Genomic DNA, 21363 nt, shown 5'->3' on the forward strand with positions numbered 1-21363 from the left:
GCCTCAAATTACTCTGAAGCAAGCTTGGACACCCCCCCCCCCTAAGAGTTGAAGGCAGACTGTACTTTGTATTCCTCCTTTAAAGCTCTCCCTGCGGCGTCGCAAACAATAATTAAAACAATTTTTTTAAAAAAAACAAACAAACCTCCGATCAAGCCTCTCTTTGTATTTTAATTTGATGGAAGTGGAAAAACACAAGCCTTGTACTAGGTGGTAAGGAGGTTTCTCCCACTGCCAAACTCTAGAGTGTCAAACCCTGGAGCTTCCTGGTTTGATTTTAAGACCCAGGAGTGAGGAACCTGCAATTTTTCAGATGATGCTAGACTCCAAAAACCTGCCTGTCAGTCAGCCTGAGGATGGCCAATGACCATGAGGAGAGCCGGCGGCCGTCTAGATGGCCACAGGTTCCCCATTCCTATTTTAGACCCTGAAAAACTCCTTTCTATTGCTCATATGCACAGTTTAAATGTGGGGCAGAATCACCCGTAAGAACATTAAGGAGAGCCTGTCTGGATCAGGCCTATGACCCATAGAATCCAGAATCCTGTTCTCACAGTGGCCAGCCAGATGCGTTTCTGGGGAAACCCACAACAGGATCTGAGCACAAAAGCAACACGCTCCCCTTCTGTGTCTCTAGTACCTGACATACAGACGCCCATATTCAGACTCCCTGCTCTGCTGTTGGTTTTGAAGCCTCAGTTTCCCCATCTGCAAAATGGGCCTGGGGTTATTTTAAACTCAATTTATTAAATTTCGATACAGCCCTTCATCTGAGGGTCGCAGGGCGGGTTTGCTGGTGGAGAGAGACGAAAGAAAACTCCGCAAACAAACCCTAGGCCTTTTGCAAAGCGTTGTGAAAGTTGGGCAAATGGTGTTTTATATAAGAGGCAGCGCCTCACCCACAGCACAAGGGCAAACCCCAACAGCGTTCTCTACATTTCACAGCACCCACAACCATGGTTATTTTGCAATATGGTACGCACACCCCACAGATTTGCCAAATAGGGGGCAGGTTGGAGGGGGGAGGGGAAAGCGATCCTGCTCCGCTATTCCACACTTAACCACCAGAGGTCAATCTTGCCCCACACACAAACATACCGATTTAAATCAGAAGTCTCTCCCCCCATTCCAACTCACAACAAAGTTTTCCCACCCCCCACCCCACTCCGGAGGAGAAGACACACCTAAACACACTCTGTCATGCGAAGGACGGGGAAATCCTCGATTATTATTATTATTATTATTTTAATAAAGAGGTTGGATTTCTAACAACTTTCCCTTACACCTGGATAACTTTGTCTCCAAGAGAACATGATTCCCCCCTTCCCCCCCTCCAGCTCCCCCCACCCGTAAATATAGACCCCTTTATTCTAAGGAATTTAACAAAAAGTGCCGGAGGGGGAGAGAGCGAGGATTGAACTCTCGGAGTTGGCAGCGCTCGATCTCCTTTCGCCTTGGCCGTTCCTTAAGCAAACAAACAAGACTTCGCCGCCTCCTCCACGGCCCCGCTCTCGCCCTCCAAAGCATTTTAATTTGGGGAGGGGGGGTACCAAAACAAACAGGCACCCCTGACTCGTGGGTCTTTGGCTCAGCAGAGGGGGCAGTTAGTTGCCCTGGTCTTGAGGGCTTTGGAGAGGGCTCCCCACCCCCAACCTTGTCCAAACCCAGATCCTAAATTTTGCCTCTTTCTCTGCAGGCATTAAGGAGATCAGTTTACAGACGGGTAAGTGTTAATAAATGCGTCTCCTTCCCCGCTATTAATTCCTGTGTTCCCTTCCAGGAACGCTTCTGCAAGCGTCTGGGTTGGTTTGTTTTTTAAAGGGACCGTCTGGGCCATTCTGGAGAGATAGGGGAAGCCTAGAGCAACCAGCGAGGCTTAACTGCGCGGTAACTGCCCCACTTCCATAGTCAAGGGGTAGAGAAAGATGGGGTCTCCCATCTCCCCACACCTATTTCAAGGCTTAATGTCTAGGGGAGCGGAGTGGCAAAATTTGGCTAGAATGGAACTGGGGAAGGGGTCTGTTATTCCGGGGTAGGTGATTCCAGAATAAGAGAGCAAAAAGACCCCCCACCCCCCAAAAAATTTAAAACCGCACTCCAGGCTTGCCTGATCTCCCCATCACCAATCCTAACGTCCAGCAATAACAGATTAAATTCTAGTGTTCCCCATATCTATTACAGTATATTACATATATCTTTCAAATGCACTGGGGTTTTTTTCTTCTTCTAAAAACTGGGCTCGTGTTTCGGAAACCAGACTTTCCTACATCCTTCAGAGAGGCTCATTTTTTAATTGTTTCTTGAAAATAAAGTCGCCACATTTGCTATCAGGCGGGGGGGGGGGGGAGAGAAGAAGAGAAAACAGGGATTAATATTAATCCAACAGCCACCTCCACCAGGCAGACTCTGTTTTCATGGCACAGCTTCTGTTCCCAGGCTCAGCTGGCTGTCTTTCTCTCCCCCCCGCCACCGTCCCCACGCACACACACGCCGGGGAGCCTGGCAACATTCGCGCGCCAGCAGGACCCGACGCGCGCTAGCCGATATCGAACGCAGATGGAGTCTCCTCGGGGCCGGGACCTGCCTATTTTTCGCTCAGGAAAAAACACAACAACCCGGCGCCCCGCGGAGGCAGGGGCGCAGATATAAATAAACAAGAGGGTCTGCCCCCTAACTTTTTCTCTTCACCCCGCCCTACCCAAATATAACCCACCCTGGAGAATTCTGCTGCGTGATAAAGTCCCCCGGCATCGCCAAAGTATCCAAGATGAAGCATTTCGCCTTTCCTAATATTTTTCAAAGACATGAGTCCCCCATATATTCATCGCTCCCCATATTTTTAAAGAGAGAAACGAAACGCATCGTGGCTAATATTTTTTCCTGCAGCTCCATTTTAATACATATATATTATTTATATATATACACTGTACATGCACATGTGAAATTGCGATGCGGGGGTAGAGATGTTAGGAACTGCCTGCCTCTCTGGGTTTGCGGCAGAGACTGCCGGCGGAACCAGACAGGTTTTTTCCCCTTTTTTTCTGGGGCTGTTACGGCAGGGAAGCACCGTCCTACGTCGGGCTCGTGCGCGTATCTTGCGCGCCGGGCCAGGGACCTCCGCCTCCCGCGCTCCTCCGCGCGCGCGCGCCCGCCTTTGGAAGAGCCCCGGCGCTCTCCGGCTTCGCGCGCGGCGCTCCGGCGGCGGCTACCCGGGCCGCGCCGGATGACAGCCGGCCGAGAAGGAGGAGGAGGAGGAGGAAGGAGAGAGGAGGAGGCCGGCCCGGCCATTGGGAGGCGAGTGGCAGGCACGCAGCCCCGGCCGCCGCAGAAATACACACAGAGCGCGAGGCCAGAGAGGCGCCCCCTTCCCTCTCCGGCCCCGATCCCGGGAGACGCGCCGCGGCAGGTGCCCAAAGCGTCGGGACCCGGCCGATCTCTTTGGAGGGCGAGTTGCCCGGAAATAAGTCAGTCTTTTTGTCTGCCCCCGAGAAACGACAAAAAGGGAATTTTGGGGATGCGTGTTTTCTATCCTCTGCATGTTTCCTCGGGAGTAAGCCCCATTGGGGAAACCCCTTCCCCCCGGCGCGCAATCCTATATATACACGCTTTGGTGGTTTCGGAGCGCCAGCCGGCTGCATGTTTACTTGTGCTTGTTTATTTATATTTGGGTCGCCCGGTGGAACAAACAAACAACCGTCCCCTCCTCCTCCTCCGCTTCTTTCCCTTCCCCGGCTGCCCTTGTGCGCTTCGCCCGCGCGCTCGCGAGGCCCTGGTCGGTGGATCGGCGCCAGGCGAGCGAGGCGAGCTGGCGTTATCGAGCGCCCGAAAGGAAAGAGAACAGAGGGGGGAGAAGGAAAAAACAAAACACGTTTCGGGGGACCCAGTTTTGCAAAGTGATTGGAAAGGAAAATAAAAATAAGAGGGTGGGGGAAATTTGAAAAATGCCTCCATGGCCAAAAAATATTAAGACCCGGTCACGATGGGACAAACACGAGCAAAGGCGGCCGCCGGCTCTGTGCATGGGGAGGACTCGAGGAAAAGAGGTGCCCGCCTCGGATCGCCCGATCAACACAACCACCAGCTTCCCCCAGAGCTCTCTCGCGCTCTCCCTCCCGCCCCGCCAGCTTCCTTCCACGGGCAGCCCTTCCAAAAAAACAGCCCAGGAAACACGCGATCCCGACACAACAGCCACGATCCTCGGCAAAACGCCCCGCGCCTCCTCGCCTTTCCAAAATGAAACTGACAAGCGTCAAAACAGCCACCCTCTCTGCTCCCTGCAAGCAGAAATTGACACGCTCAGGAGAGAGAGGCGGGCAGGCAGCAAACCCCGCCGGGGAGACTGACAAGGCTTCAGAGCCAAGCATGGCTTTCCCCCCCTCCTGGTGGCTCTGGGCGATTGGAGAGCAGGGGGAGCCCTGCGCGCCCTCCCGCCCGCCTGCCTTCCACCTGCCGCGCCAGGGAGAAGGAAAGAGAGGGGGGACACAAACATACAACGCGAGAAACAGACCCCCCTTTGCAAAAGCACCGGCGCCGAACGGGACCAGAGCCTTCCCCCCCCCTCCAGCCACCTCCCCCTCCTTGCTCAAGAAAGCCCCCGATTTCCAGGCAACAAAAAAGGTGGCAATGGGATGGATGGAAATGAAAGAGGCGCAGCGCGCAACGGAGCCCTGGCACCGCCGCCGTCGCCGCCAGCATCTTGGCTGCGTTGCTATTGTTATTGCTCTAAATATTATTATGGTTATTATTCTGGTTATTATTAATCATCCTCATCCAAAGAGGCACGGCGCAGGCAGCAGCAGCAGCAGCAGCAGCAGCCCGGACAGCGGCAGCAATGCAAAGCAGCGAGCGAGAGCGAATCACCTGGTCTCCGCGCTTTCCTAGAAACTCCTTGCATCACCACTTCTAAGAACCCCAGTTCTAAGAATCAACACAGCTCAATTCTCGGAATTTGAGCGGCAGGCGCTACCATCGCAGGCAGCCCGGGGAGGATCCCGGGGAAGGGCTTTCTGCCAGGAGGGGCCAAAGGGGGCCCGGAACCCACTCGAGAACACCCCCGAGCTTGTAGAGAGAATATTGGAAAGGATCTCCAAGGAGACCCCCGGGAAAAAACTCGCGGGAAGGGGCCAGAAGGGAGGTGCGGGCCCCGGGCCCCCCCGTCGCCAATGGTAGGCTCCTCTCTGGCAGTCACGTGGGGACCTTGCCTACCGTGACGTCAGGGATCGGCCTCAATACAATGTTGCAGAGTTCTATTCGCTTTCCTCCCCCCTCCTCCCTCCCGCCCGCCTCCCCCCGCTGGAATTCTGAGAACTAATTTGCTTGGCGGTGACATAAGAGAAATCCGGGGATCCGGGGCGAATTCCATTTCGCAGCTTCGGTTCCCACCCCCCCCATCCCAGCATCTCTTTAAGGGGGAGGGAAAAAAAGCTTTAGCAACCCCCCCTCCTCGTTCCAAAGGCTTTTGCATTTGCTTTTCAGGTCCTAAGCAGAGAGAGAAAGAGGGAGAGAGACCCAAAACATGGTGATAATAATATGCAGCTTTTGATGGGGGGGGGTTGCTTTGACTTTTTGCTTTCTCTCTCTCCCCCCCCCCACCGCCGCCAGCAATTTTCAGTAGGAAAGGGGAGAAAAAGAAACGAGAGCAGGAGGAGGGCAAAGAGAAATCCTCGTTGCGCCGCAGGCGTTGGTGGGGGTGAAGAATTGGAGTAAGGTTCGTATTTTTGAAAAAACTGAAAAAGGAAGAAGGGGGGGGGGCCAGACCTGCAGTTTTTCGGGCTGAGAGCGAGGAAGAAGGAGGAGGAGAAGAAGCCCGTTCAGAAATAAGACACTTTTGTTTTTTGTTTTGTTTTTCTTCTTTGCTTTACTGGGGAAATTTGTGTGTGTGCGTTCGTGCAAATACCTTGTCTTTTTTTAAAATTATTTATCGACAGTGCGTTTGTGGAGCGTTCCTTTCAAGAGAGATCCGGGACTTGCTTTTTGCTTTTTTGGAAAACATCTCCTCTGGGCTCTTGTGATTTCAGAGAAGGGGGAGGATTCGCTGCTGGAGAAACAAGGTCGTGGTTTGTTTGTGGATTCTTGTTTTTGTTTTTCCGTCCTAGCTACTTTTTCTAGAAGTTTTTCAGTTTTGTGGGGTTCCCCCTCTGCCTCCAGTGGCTCTCCTATAAATCGAGGACTCTTCATCAAACTCAATTTGCTGGGAGGACTCACTCGGCTTATCTTTCTGAAGGATTCTGACATGGTGGTTCGGTTCTGGGACGCTTCACTTTCCCCCCTTTCCCCTGTTCAGATTGTGGGTCTTCAGGGGCTCCCAAATGGACCAGCCCCCTCTCTCTGTTTAAGTGGGGAAGGCAAGAGGGAAAGTTGCAGAAGCAGCTCACTTTGCTTATGGTGGAACCGCAAGCGGGCCTTGCAGTACCCACGCCTGGCTTGCAGCTGTGGGGTGGGTTGCTGGGTGACGGGGGAGGGCAGATCCAGACCCCCTTGTGCCCTGCAGGCTGGGTCATAGCAGATCTCTGGCTTTGAAGGGGAGTTGTGTGTGTTTTTTTGGGGGGGGTGTTCCATCTGGAGCAAATGTAAAATGAAACCAGGGTTTGGGAATCCCTGGCTGTCAAAACAGTTTTCTGCCTCGAAAGCTTGTCCTTGATTAGAAATGAGAGCAGTTTAATGCGGATCGTTCTGCGTGCTCCAGAGTCTCTGCAAAGCCTTTATTTTAAAGTTGTAGATTGGAAATTATTGCTAGGAATTTTTTTTTGGGGGGGGGATTATTTGTTCGCTTTGTAGCATTTCAGAACTGCCTGTGTGTTTGTGTGAAAAGGCCTTCCTTCTTTTTAACTGTTGAAGGAGACTTTAGAGCTGGAAACATGTCTGGCCTCTTGGGTTTTATCAAGCTAAATAGATTGTAAATATATATATGTATCTCTGCATGGCCTGGGAGGGGGCACGGAGGGGGAAGACGGTTTGCCAAAACTTTGAGGATCAAAGGTGTTGTTGTTCTTGTTTTGGAACTTATGAGGATGCAAATGTCTTTCCGACTTTCACTGTCTCAGGGCCTAACCAGCATGCCGTCCTATCAAGCGGAGTTCTCAATTATTTGTTTATTTAATGATAATAAACCTCTAATTGTTATGAGATTGTGGGAGGATCTATAAATAGCTCAGTGACTCTTTCTCTCTTAAACTCCCCCCCCCCTTTGACAGAAGGGGGAGGGGAAGAGAATCAAGGAAGCTCGATAAACTATGAATGGGAATTTGTTTACAACAATCTCTCCAAGTTTGAATCACAGCACAGTCACACTGGCTAATCAAATTGCTTAGGGAAACTGATTAAATGACATGCAAATTGTTTGAAACACTCAGCTGTAACTTCAGTGTGTGTGTGTTTAATTCTCAGTATAAATATTGCATAGATCCTCTCAGATCTTTGAGAAAGGAAGAAATACACATGATTTTGGGGTTATGCACTTTCCAACGATTAATGTCTTGCAGAGAATTCAGACTTTGAATGCAGTTTAAGAAAAACTGCAATTCAGGAACATGGATTTATCTCATTTTGTAGATTGCAGAGCAAAGGGCACAATGTTTTGGTGGATGTCTGCAAATAGAGCCATAAATCAGAGGGACGATTTGTCCTTGCATTTGTTTGCTTGTGTGCAGATAGATAACAACTATAGTTACAAGTCATTATTTTCCTGAAAATAAAAATCTATATTTCCCTGAAATTTAAATCTCTCGAGTTTGAGGCAGCAAATGGGCTGTTCGAACGGTTTGACATTGACCACCTTAATGCTTTAGCACAATCGCAGTTTGAAGGGGGAGACAAAATTCCTATTGTGTTTCCTTGGAGTATGAAAACTCGTTTCAAATTCATTATTGCGAACCATTCTCCCACCCACTAGATGACAGGATGTCAGCCAATACAGAGCCAAAAAGAATATAAATGCATATGTGTGTTGTAAATAATGGACCAGACTGGCTGAAATTATTTACTTGGATGTCTGCCTGTGGCCCCAAGTAAAATGGACCTCAAGGCTTTGAGTGCGCCTCCTATTTTCACTCCTCCCTGTGTGCCATCGTCTGCCCGCAGCCTAATATTTCCTCCCTATAGGCTGATTTTAAGTGGGGAAGAAATGTATTATTCTTCAGAGCCATTCCCCTTCAGAGGTCAGAGGGTAGTGTTCCTAAAGTGGCCAGAGGGGGCACTGCAGAGCAGGAGGAAGAAGCCATGAATCGCCTTTGCAAATTCCCAGCTGGGTTTCAAGCGCTGTTCTCAAGGGACCAGATTCCTCCCCCTGCCCCCCCCAGCCCATCAACCCTGCAAAGCGAGCGTCTTTTAGCAAGTGCACACAAACACACACATTGCACCTGCTTCCATGTTTTTAAAGCCTCGGTAGAGAGGCCCCGAGAAAAGGATTTGGGTGGGAAGCAGCTGTTTGTTGCTTTGCAATAGCCCCTCTGTGCAAAAGAGAAAAAGAATGGGGAGGAATATCTGATTTTGCCATTTTTCCATCACTTGCTTTGAAGTCCCAGGGTCTGCAAATATCCCTGCAAGGTGTGTCTGTCAGGGATGCTTTAGCTGAGATCCCTGCATTGCATTGGGGCTGGACTAGATGACTCTTGGGGTCCCTCCCAACTGTACGGTTCTGTGATTCTAAGGATCTGGGAGGGTCCCCATCTCTGTTACACCCCATTCCCCACTTTGAAAGCGGAACCTGCCGTTTTTAATACGGGACTCGCGAGACTGAATGCCCTCACACAGTTGACGGCGAGGGGGAATTGCCTTACCGAGATGAACAACATTGAGAGCCCTGGAAAGGCACAATATAAATGCAAAGGAAAGTGTATATGGGGTAAAAAGGCATAGCCTTGATCGATAGGTGGCTATGGAATTCGACCACCCACCATGCATACTAGAGATGAGGGAGAAATTTAGTTCGGTTTTGCATTTAAAGGCAAACCGACCTAATTCACACTTTCTCTGAATAATAAGCAAACCGAAAAGTGGAAGTATCCTTCAAAATTTGCACTTTTCTGAATTTTGCAAGGCAGTTCTACAGTCGAGTAATGTGTACGGAAATGCATATCCTGGGGCAAAGTAGGCATTAAAGGCATACATTACTGGCTTTTTTCTTTCTTAAAGAAATCATAACATTCTTTTCAATAGTAGCAAAAGAGAAAAATCATGGACGACTCTGGCACGATGCAATGCAACAGAATTGCATACAATATTAAGTCTGCTATACACCTGAAAGCCCAAACTAAGTCACTAATATTTTCAAATAAAACTGCCATGAAGATGACTGAATCACTGGAGGCTCTCTAAACTCACCTCCACCATTAATAAACTTTAAGAAGGGATATTATTCTTTATCAAACAAGCTGAGTTCAGTCTCCCCTTGAATTACTCAGCAGTGGTTAAATGTTTCAAGAGATGTTTTGATGTTTCGAGAGAGCTATACCTCATGCATTGTTATAACAAATCTCTTTTACATTATATTGTAAATTACACTGTGATCTTCAGATGAAGGGCGGTATAGAAAGTTAGTTAGTTAGTTAGTTAGTTAATTAATTAATTTTGGCATTTGCCCTTTAGATTTCCAGTCCTTGTCTCACAGAAACTAACAGCAGAACTGTCTGTGTCTTACATGATGCTGCCGGATGTATAGGAGGGAAATGTTTTTGCAAAAAAAATATGTTTATTAGGCAGACCTTCATGCACAATTGTGTATATTTGGAGATATTTGCAGTGGCGATGAATATTTATAAACTTTGAAAAGTGTTTGTTTTTTTTAAAATAAAAACTGATATGAAAACGTGAACTGAATTTAACATTGGCAAAAAATGAGAAACTGAAGGAAACTGAAACTGACAATTTTGCCCACCCACCCCTCCTGAAATATAATCAATAAGGTCCCTTATATTTTTAAATCTTAGTTCTGTCTCCAGCTGGTTCATCTATATATTTTCATCCAGCTCTCACTGTGGATCCTGCCCTCTCCATCAATTTTCCTTCATGCAGCTGAGGAGGGAATTTAGCTTTCACTCCAGGACCCTGCCGGATAAGTCACTGATTTTCCCATATAAGTGAATGGAGGGGCTTTTGTTTCATCTGAGAGCAATCAGGAGAGAATGGGGTGTAGGACAGACATCCACTGTGGCCAGCGGGGATGGGTTGGCCCTGTGTGCAGGAAAAAACCCACAACAACAACAACATCAACAAGTGGGCATCTGCTTTGCATTTGGGTTGGAGCTGCTATTTCTGATCGGATGGAAATTAAAAAGGGCATATTTGAGCCTTGGCTCCCCAGCCAAATGGCTCATTCCTGCCTGCCCACTCCCTGGCCTCGCATTCGGAGAAGTTAGCCTGCCGTTTCCCTTCCTGGAAAAGCTCTGTGCAGGGATGGCATGCGGCACAAAACATTTTAGCCATTTAATTGTCGTGCTCTTAAGCAACCGTTCGATGAGCAGTCAGGTTAAAATGCACGTTGCAGGACCCCAGCAAGCACCCTCAAAATAACCCTCCTCCCCAAAGCTTTACTGGTCCAGCAAATGACTTAAACGCAGGAGCGTTCGATGATGCAGTTGAGACGTGAGCATGTTTACTTGGAAGTAAATCCCAATGATTTCAATGTGCCTTGGAGGAGCTTAGCCAGAGTGCTGCTTCTCGGAGCAGATTTACACTCAAATTCATCCCTTTAAATAAGCTGACATCCTGTCACTAAACTTGTTTTTTTTTGATTGGAGGAATTAAGCAAATGAAGTATCCTCTGAAGGATGGTGCCTAAATCACCAAAAAGGCACAGATATTTTGTAACGGTGGCCCAGTCACGGGATCTTTTCCTAAGGGGACTGAAGCACAGATTATGAAATCCACATTTTAAAGTCACGATTGATTCTTACGGAACAATTCTGTTATGCTTTTGCAACTGCAAATAATTTCTGTTTTGATACAGTGGTACTTCGGGTTACAGATGCATCAGGTTACAGATGCTTCAGCTTATATACGCTTCAGGTTACATACGCTTCAGGTTACAGACTCCGCTAACCCAGAAATAGTACCTTGGGTTAAGAACTTTGCTTCAGGATGAGAACAGAAATCGTGCGGTGGCAGCGAGAGGCCCCATGAGCTAAAGTGGTACCTCAGGTTAAGAACAGTTTCAGGTTAAGTACGGAACTCCAGAACGAATTAAGTTCTTCACCCGAGGTACCACTGTACATTCTCTTGTTTCCTCTCACCTAAATTGTGTAGTTCAGAGGGAGCAGAACTTTAGCTTGATGATTTCCGGGTGAATAACTGATGCAGTCCATTTTGCATGTCACAGTGCCCCCAAAAACTGAGAGCAGGGACATTGGAGGGGCAAACAGGAGAAACCATGCAACTGTCTAGAACTCAAAAGAAGTGTTTGCAAATCTCCAAACTTCAATCAAGTCCCAAATTGGAATCTCCGGCATTAGAAATCTGAATGTGAAGCTTTTCAAAATTTGAAACCCTAGCCTTGTGGGTGTCTTGCCGGTTGCACTGGCAGGCACGAAATGTGAAATCCCGTAAGCTGTCAGCTGTCAAGTGCTAAATGCTGGGCCATGCTCTCCTAGCAAACAGCATTGCTTGTCGGCTTTCAAACAGTGTCGACTGGCAGTCATCAAAAGGTTTGGGATCAAATAATCACGAGGCTGGTTTGGATGCAAGTTAAGAAATATCTGGTGAATATTGCTTGGCAAATATTCGAGCATTCAGGGAAGAGTTAGCAGCCGTTTTGTTAGGGCTGCACTTTCGGAAACAGCCAACTCGTTTTGGCCCTACAGCCATCCCAGACCCGACGAAGGCTGTTCAGCGATCTCACAGTCCAAGAGGAACTGGCCTTAGATAGGTTGATCTCCGAGACCCTGAAGGAAAGCTGCCGAATTTATTCCTCGGTTGTCTTATTGGCCCTTCACCACATGGTTTAAGGGCAGGAGCAACAATAGAATAACGTGCAGTTAGGGAGCAGAATGAGTCCAGTTCCAAAAGAAAGCGAAGCCCTTCCAAATGGAGAAGGACAGCTCACAGGAAATTAAACCGGTTGCACAAAGTGCCGACTGCTGTCCTGTCCTTGGTTGTGACGGTTGCGCATCTTTCCCTTTCTGAGGTGGAGGCCTGACAGCAAGGCCCACGGGGTAACATGACAGCTGTCATTACATGCAATCCACCCTACCTTCCGTGGCAGGACATACTGCAACTTGTAATATGTTTCTTCTTCTTCCTTTTCTCCTTCCTATTTTCAAAATTAACCTCCACCTACGTTCCTCACTGTTTCCCCCCACGAAAACGAGAGAAGAATGCGTATTTTAATAACCCAATTACGGTACATCTTCAATTGCAACAATTTTAGGGAGGGGAAGCATTAACCTATTCAGGGAACACGGGCTCATCAACGAGCTTGATAAGTTGCCCTGTAGCACATCTCCACTGTGGTTTATAGACCCTCAAAGTGATTTATGTGATGCACAGAGGGAAAGTAGATTTTCATCTCTTTCAGACCACAAAAAAATATTTATGGGAAATTAGCTCTGGAATTTTAATCCATGCATTTTTTTTTTAATTTAAAAACTTTGATTTATATCCCACTTTTAGAAGCCAAGGCAATGTACAAGGGGTTCCCCAGAAGTCTCCCACCTGGATTATGGCAATAATAATAATAATAATAATAATAATAATAATAATAATAATAATAAATTTTATTTATATCCCGCCCTCCCCAGCTGAAGCTGGGCTCAGAGCGGCTAACAACAGTGAAATAATACAGCATTCTACAGCATTCTAAAATCAATTCATTATAAAATCAGATCAAATCAAATTAATGGCAACCATTGGACTGCCAGGGCGCAACAGGTGCAAAACGCTGGCACCCTGTCTTCAACTTCATTAACATCCATCTACAACTTCACTAGCATCTCTCGGTATTGTGAACAACATCAAACTTACCTTTTGTTGGTATCTTCATGAACTTACCTCAGCCCTGTTTAGCAACTGCAATGAGGTAGCCTCATGAGTCCTCGAATCATGTATTATTATAATTATTATTATTATTATTTCTGTAGATACTCAAAGGTATGCAGTACTGGCACCATTATAACCAGAAGAAAAGCACTGGTTAAAAATGTGGCACTTACTGTAACGACTTCATGGCGAGTACCAGTACCATTTTTTCCAGAAGAAAAGCACTGGCGATTATTATCCAAAGATATATAATAAGGAATGTGCGTGCATATGTGAAACCGATAGTCATTCCTGACTGATTAACCCAGATTAAGAACAGAGTGGGCATATTATCTGGTGAATATAAAACCCATCTGCCTTTGTCCTTGCACCGGTGAATATTATGGGCTACATTTTAATGGTGTCAGGTTGTTGTTTTTTTAATTAAATCGAACGTTTCCTCTTTTTCTTCTTCTCATGAGCCCACAAAATGCAAATAAGGGCATCCACCCTTGTTATCCCCCTTCATCCCTCGAGGTGTCAAAACAACGTAACTATTGCATTTCCAGATTTGTACTGGCTCCCTCTTGAGCATCCTAGCCAAAATTTGGATTGTTTGCACATTAGGGAGGGCCCTGTTTCCTGCTATTTGTCCAGTTAGTGAGCACTTCAGCCTTATTTTGCAATCAATCTAGCCTTCTTCTTTTTCCTCCTCCTCCTCTTCTTCTTTTAAAAAAGTTTGAGGCTGGGTGGCGGCTTTCTGTACAGCCCCTGTGCTATTTCCAGGTCTGACATATAATTTTCTCCTGCTTCTACCTTTCTTATTTGTTTGTTCCCAAGCGTCGGTATAATTCACAGCAGACTGCATGAGGTGTCCCAAGATCTTATCTCCCTGATGTTCAGTTTTTAACTGCCTGCTTCCTTGCTTAATGTACATAAACATCACAAGGCCGTATGATTTTTATTTATTTTTTAATATTATGTGTCTTCTGGTTTTATAGCATCAGCAATGCATGTAACCAAGCTGCTACGGTTTGCTTTTCTGCTCCTTGCCTGGACTACAGATGCACTTAAATAATTAGCTGAGAGCAAGCCTCCAATTGATCTCCAAAACAGCATTACTAGTCTATAATACCAGTGACGGCAGAATTGTTTTGAGCTGGGTGATGCACTAAAGCTGAACTTTTGCAAAAGCATCATAATGTGTTCCTTCGTATGATGCAGCCCAAACTTTTCCAGACCCGTGCCCCTTGTTCCCATAAGCTCATCTCCTCGTGCCCCTTACCCAACGCTATAAAAGGCATTATTCAGAACAGCAATTGGCACAACTCACTAAGCAATACAATTCAAAAACAGCAACAATTAATTGCACGGTTATCCAAAATCCAATTAAAACTAATTTGTTTAATTCAACAAAATTGATGGTCCAACTTTTCTGATAGTCATTTATACCTCCGGGACCGCCCCCCTTTGCCTCTTAACATCACCTAGGTAACTCCCCCCCCCCACAAGTGGTACCACCCAATTTGGTAACCAGTGTTTTAGATCATTTAAACGAGTGGACTGGCTGATTTAGATACATCCATCAGTGCTTAACCCGGTGCTGAGTGTCTAAAGCTGGTATGGAGAAGATCTGTACCCCTTCAGAGCTTCTTGGAGGGATTCAAATGTTCCCCATCCCAGATCCTATAGCCCTTGGGCAGGGGACAGACCTTAGGGTCCCTGCAGAGGACAACTGCTGAATTTAGGACTTAATACATGTAGAACTTTGCATCTCCAAACATAACCTCCTCTCTTCCTATGAGCAGACCCTAAGATTGAGGTTTGATGAGGCCCTCACCTACTGAAGGTAATGGGGCCCTTTCTATGTCCAGCTGTCCTTTGCCAACAACAAATTGCCACTGTTTTTTGTGTTGAATGTATGCTATATGGTAATTTATGGACCTCATAGGAGCCTACACAACACAAAACACTGTTGCTGTATGTAGGTTTTATTTTATTCGTCTTTTATATTTTGGAAATGTACATCCAAGGGTTTTGGTTTTTTTCTTTTAAATTTTTTTGGGGGTCCCAAGAGAGTGGGGCCATAAGCTAGAGCTTGTTTAGCTTATACGTAAATCCGGCACTGAACAGACCCCATCGTTTTCTTCCCCTAAGAACATGCATGTGTCACAAATGCCTTTCTGCAACGAGAGGCGTGGTTTGAGAATTCCTGGAAGTTAGGCTTTTTAAACCAGAAAACCCTTTGCTACCTCAGAGTTGTGGAAGGTAATTGTGGCTGCTTCGTGGTGACAATCCCTTAAAAGCTTTTGTTTTTTAGGTGTGACGGCTTTTTTTTTTTTTAAAGGACTTCCATTTGCAGAGGCAGTATACCTCCGAAAGCCAAACGCTCAAGCACAAATATTGGGGAGGGGGCATTCTGAGGGACCCACACCCTGCTGGCGGAGAATCTGCTTGGGCAGAAGATGCTGGATTCGGTGGGCAAATGGCCTGACCCAGGATGAGCCTTCGGTTATTCCTAGGAAAGGCACAGTCCTCTCCATCTCTCCAACTGAACTTTGGTAATGATCAAGCCTGGGTGAAGTTCCACATGGAGTATTACGATCTGGGAGGATGTAGGCAGATTTATATAAATAAATTTCTGCTATTAGAGGCCAGAATGCTCTGTGCTTTAAGTGCCGTATTTTCCCGTCTATAAGACGCCCCCATGTATAAGACGCCCCCTATTTTGGGGAATCCGGTTTAAGAAAATGGGGAGGGGGGGAGATACTATCTGTGTATAAGACGAGCCCAGATTTTGAGCATTATTTTAGAGTTAAAAAAAACACATAGTCTTATACACGGAAAAATACGGTATATCACCAGGGTGAATATTCCATCACCGCCTCATTTCCCCCTCTTTCATTTCCCCCTCTCTGGTTGTTTTGCCAAATGTAGGAATACATTTAAGCTTAACCATTTGGACCGCTGCTATTCAAAGGTTTGGCAAATTGCCCTTCTGGAAAAGATATCTCAGAAACTGAAAGTATCTAAAGAACTTGATGGCATGATTTTATTCCATATACAAATACTGAGGCACTCAGTGGTACTGCCAGCATATACAAAGGTCTGGCTCATTTAAGACGAGATAGAACCTTTATTCTCAATAATGATGGGACTCACACTAGTGGAGAATGCTTTTATTTTATAAATCTTTATTATTTGCGAAGGGAATCTTTGCACGAGTTAATATATTATTATTTATTCGGGGCTTCCCTGTACCTTTGTGCCCTTTCAGACTGTGATGCTTTGTGGTTTAAATGTCTGATTTTTTGTTTTTCTTCTTCTTTTTTTGTTATGTTTGCCCTTTGTTCATAAATCAATAAAAGAAAATAAATCCGGAATATTAAAGTGGAAAACGCAGCATTTAGAAATTATAACAGAAATGTGTTGGAAATATCAAAATACCATGGTTAGTTTTCCAGAGCTCAATGAATAAACATGAGATATATTGACAAAACTGTATCTTCTCTTGTCTTCTTTCTCTGAGTTAAATTATTTCTGCTAAGTTTTGACATTTGCGTGACGTGCCACACTTTGACAGATGGAGATGTACTGCAACACCGATTCTTTGCAACGATTATCGTGGTCGCTGCCTGAAGCTTGGAGAATCAGTAAAGGAGTTGTGCTCTGCCTAATAAATCTAAATAACCCAGCCAATAGATCTGACGAGAAAACCCACAGTCTCATTAATTTTATTTTCCTTTCAACTGCAATCCTACTCACACCGATCTGAGAGTAAGTCCTATCGAACTCAGCGGGACTTTGGAATAAACATGCTAATTTCTAAACTCAATAAGATTGTGGTCCGTTCTACAGATGTGTAGGAAAACTGCAAACAAACAGTTGCACCACCAGGGTTTATTAAAGCGCTCTCTGTTTATTTTATCTAATTCATGGGGTGCGAAATGCAAATTTGCAAAGCATCCCACAATGGTTTTTCTCTAAAGGAAATTCCTTCGTGAAGTTCTTGCTCAACGCTGATCCCATAATGCTTCTCCCCCGCAAAGTGTCCTATTTTGCTGGACATTATTTCGAGACAGATAATGATGCAAGTACCATATATTATAGTTGAATAAAACTTTGATCGTACCGCTTTGAATTCTGTGCCACAGTTAATCACTATGTATCAATTGAGCCGAAGGAGAATCAAATCCTATTTCCTCTCTGATCATTAAGGGTATCTTCACATTCAAATTATTGAAGCCAGCAGGGATTTCCCCCTCCCCTCGTAAAATGCGTAATCAATTGATTACCGATTAAGCAAGTCCTCTTTTGAAATACACCCTTGACTCATCCCATCCCAAATTTTCTTATCCAGTGTGTGGCGAAATACATTTCCAATTTGATTTCCTTCCTTCCTTCCTTCCTTCCTTCCTTCCTTCCTTTCTTTCTTTCTTTCTTTCTTTCTTTCTTTCTTTCTTTCTTTCCTGCAATAACTGGCACAGAGGCCAGTTGTGCCCAGGGAGGAATTTCCTTGCCGTTTCATGATTCTCAGAGACTTATTCATTTATTATTTCATGTATTTATTGCATTAATATCCTCTTCTCCCCCCCCCCCCCCAAGGAGCTCAAGGTGGAAATACGTGCCTTGTTCCCCTCCTCATTTAATCCCCACAACAGCCTGACAAGGTAGGACAGGCTGAAAGGTGGAGACTGGCGCCCACGGTGACACCCGGCGAGCTTCATGGCCCTGGCACTGGTATCGCCCAGCCCTTAGTCCAACAAATCTAACCACTACACCACACTGCCTCTCTCAACAGAGGCAAATAATTGCTCACCTTCTAACATTGTGTATGCCATCAAATGCCAGCAGTGCCCTTCAGCTCTCTATATTGGACAAACAGGACAAACCCTACGCCAAAGGATAAGTGGACATAAATCTGACATCAGGAATCGCAAGACAGAGAAGCCAGTAGGAGAACTCTTCAGTCTCCCAGGACATTCAGTACAGGATCTCCAAGCAGCTGTCTTATTACAAAAGAATTTCAGAAACAGGCTTGAAAGAGAAGTTGCTGAATTACAACTTATCAGTAACTATGGAAACTATGGAGAGATCTGGTCTGAATAGAGATATGGGATTCCTGTCTCATTACATATGCTAATCATCTGCATACTATGCCTTGCTTTTTCCTGTAGGACTAATTGCAGTCGTTAACAGTCGTCATGAGTCAATCACCCATCTCCTAAAACCCCACCCCACCCTCCCACTATATATAAGGGTCTGGTGACTTCTGTTTCAGTGTATCTAAAGAAGTGTGCATGCACATGAAAGCTTATACCCAGAATAAACTTAGTTGGTCTATAAGGTGCTACTAGACAATTTTTTTTATTTTTTTTATTTTTTTATTCCAGAGGCAAATAGTTAACCAAAGAGAAAATGTGCTTCCTGGTTCTGTTCTGATTTTTTTGGGGGGGGGGGCGAGGGAAGTGACGCTTAGCATAAAAAGCCTTACTCTCGAGTAAGTCCACAACTTTGGAGACCCTTTAGAGGTGCTGGCTTAAAAGAAGACTATGGATGGCTGTGATATGTCTGGTTATTATTTATAGATAGCATTTATGTGTCCCAAGTCTGCAAGGTTTATAATAGCAATGCACACGTCCGCACACAGACAACAGACACACACAAAAATCAGGTTGCAAATTTGGGAAAGTCCCGCTGGAGAAACACTGTCAATCAAAGCAGACAGTTCTGGACTAAGATGGATCGAAGGATTTGATTCAGGATACGACAGATTCCCATTTCCAATCACTGCATTCTTAAACTTGACCCATACCACTAAAACAGAATGCTTCAATTATATTTGCTATTTCCCTAAGCAAACCATGGTGATAATTTCAGCTCCCTTCTTCTGTTGCAGATGATGGAGGCATCTTAGCTGAATATAATTATCAATATATAGCAAGACAGCAGTGACTTTGTATTTGCTATAGGGTCCTTTCGGGTCGGGGCGAGCTCCCTGCAAGGCGGTAGGGCCAAGTATTTCCTCGGCTGCAGAGAGTGTTTTGCCAGATGTTAACTACTGAGATTTCAAGAGCATGGCCCTGAATGCAAAATCTGGGCTTTCTTAAACAGAGAGCATCTCTTGAGGCACATTTATCTCAACAGTCGCTGTTCTGCCTAACCACATAAACTACAGGCAGCAATCTCCCGGGACATATTCTTGAACCCGGTTTTTCACCTCGGCAATGAAAATCCCCTAAACCGATTGCCGGACAGCTATCGTAATAGTTTTGAGGGCCTAAATGCATATCAAATTCCATCGTAATTCTTTTTACCTCTTGGAGGGTTTAGAATGAATAAAATGTACGAATTGTATTAAATGAAAAGTAAAAATAAGTAATATTTCTTTTTTAAATAAATAAATACAGGATTTATATAGTAGCTCTGTCCTAATCTTACTGATGCTATAAACTGGAATTTAACTTTTAATACTCGTTGGCATATTTATTCATGATTTCAGGCTGTATGCAGTGTCGGCCCTACTCAGAGTAAGCCCACTGATTTTAAGCGAGCAATCCCTGTGCACAAGAAAGGGGCATAGAGCAAAGTGTCGTAAATTAAGCTGGCGTAAATTTACACCGGATCCAAACCCCAGTCACCGATGGGGCTACTAAGCCTGGCAGACAGAAAATAAAAACTTTTCAATTGTGCTCTGCTCTGTGACTCCCCTGAGTGGGCCTAGGATCCGACCTCTGTCCCCCTCTCTAGTCCTGCCTCTTCCATGCCCCCTTTGGGGGGGACTTACGCCAGCCTCAGCTCAGCACAGGAAAAGATCATTTCCGGATCAGGTCCACTGCCCATCTAAACATGCATCATGTCGTCACAGTGGCCAAGCAGATCTTGCTCCAAATGGACCATGATCGTCCCCCAAATTGGTGCCATTGGCAGTGGTGCTTCTCCAACACTGGCGGAGGCGGCGATCAGGCAGGGCACCCGTGGGTGTGCCAACCTTGATAGCTTCTGCTGCCTGAAGCAGGTCCAGATTTAGGTTTGATGAGGCCCTAAGCTACTGAAGGTAATGGGGCCCGTGATATGGATAAATGCCCCCCATCCAAACAATGACTACCAACAATGCAGGCAAGAAAAAAAATTCATTTTCATTTTTATCATCTACAATACTGTTTTATTTATTATTTATTTATTAGAAGACATCTGTTTAGGGAAGCTTTTAATGTTTGATGCATTACTGTATTTTAATATTCCGTTGGAAGTCGCCCAGAGTGGCTGGGGAAGCCCAACCAGATGGGCGGGGTATAAATAAATTATTATTATTATTATTATTATTATTATTATTATTATTATTATTATTATTATTATTTTATAGTACAGTACACTGATCACTGCTTTCATTTTATGGATCAGTGGTCCCGTTAGAGAGCAAAATGCATGTTCGATTGCTGTTTTAGGGGTTGTTTTTAAAAGTCTGGAACGGATTAACCCGATTTGCATTACCTTCTATGGGAAAGCGCGCCTTGGTTTCGGAACGCTTTGGTTTTGGAACGGACTTCCGTAACGGATTATGTTTGAGAACCAAGGTACCGCTGTATATAGAAATGAGCAAATCAGGGATATTTTAGGGAGCAGGCTAGCAGTCAGGGCCCATGACTTACATCATAGGAGCCGACACAACACAAAACACGGTTGCTGCATGTAGGTTTTATTTTATTTTATTTTATTTTTATCTTGTATTTTGGAAATGTACATCCAGGTTTTTTCCCCTTTAATTTTTTGGGGGGCTTCCAAGAGAGTGGGGCCCTGAGCTATAGCTTGTTTAGCTTATATGTAAATCCGGCACGATCCGAACATGCTTTTATTTCCAGTAACTGGTATTAGAAACATCGTCTGATACAGTTCAGTTTCTGGAGCAGTGAGTTCTACTTCTGCTTATTTATTTGCATTTTATTAGTTCCATGTACTCAACTAATTGCAACAATATCGATTACATATCGCAGATGACACCATGGTAGGGAGAAAATCGTGGGTCCTAGGTTCATTAGGAAAACTTGTCAAAAGGCTCAATTTAGCACTATTTCAGGCCCTGAATTTAATGTTCACTGTGCGACAATATTTCCGGTTTTTACAACCATCGTTCTTGCTGTGGTGACTGGGGTGCCAGCCACTCCCTTAGGTCTTACCATTTAATAATTCCCAGAGACCTCGAGGAGGTAAACGTCCCACTTAATTGTGCTATTAAAAGCAGATTAGATCATTAGACAAATTCGTGGGTGAGAAAGGCATGGGGGCTGTATACCACCTCCACCATTTGGGATATTATGGGCTGTATTCGACTGTGTTCTCTTCTGCCTAGGAATTAATGGACCTCAGTTTGTCACCTCTGTTCATTTCAGAGGATGCCCTGTGCCTCTGAATTCC

General features: G+C 45.4%; 1 protein-coding gene across 4 annotated transcripts in view; it reads right to left on the reverse strand.

Moving 5' to 3' along the window:
• BCL6 (BCL6 transcription repressor) overlaps positions 1–21363 on the reverse strand; it is a 73765-nt gene that overhangs the window by 27121 nt on the left and 25281 nt on the right. For 2 of the 4 annotated variants that reach the window (XM_083504119.1, XM_083504118.1), the window contains exon 1: positions 4861–4948. The exons of 1 other annotated variant lie outside the window; for it this stretch is intronic. The gene's annotated coding sequence lies outside the window, so the exon portion shown is untranslated. Of the gene's footprint in view, positions 1–4860; positions 4949–21363 lie in introns of those variants that run through there. One more of the 4 variants, XM_083504127.1, reaches the window with a different exon arrangement.

This window comes from Podarcis liolepis (assembly GCF_965112155.1).
Source record: "Podarcis liolepis genome assembly, chromosome: 5".
Classification (NCBI taxonomy): Eukaryota; Metazoa; Chordata; class Lepidosauria; order Squamata; family Lacertidae; genus Podarcis; species Podarcis liolepis.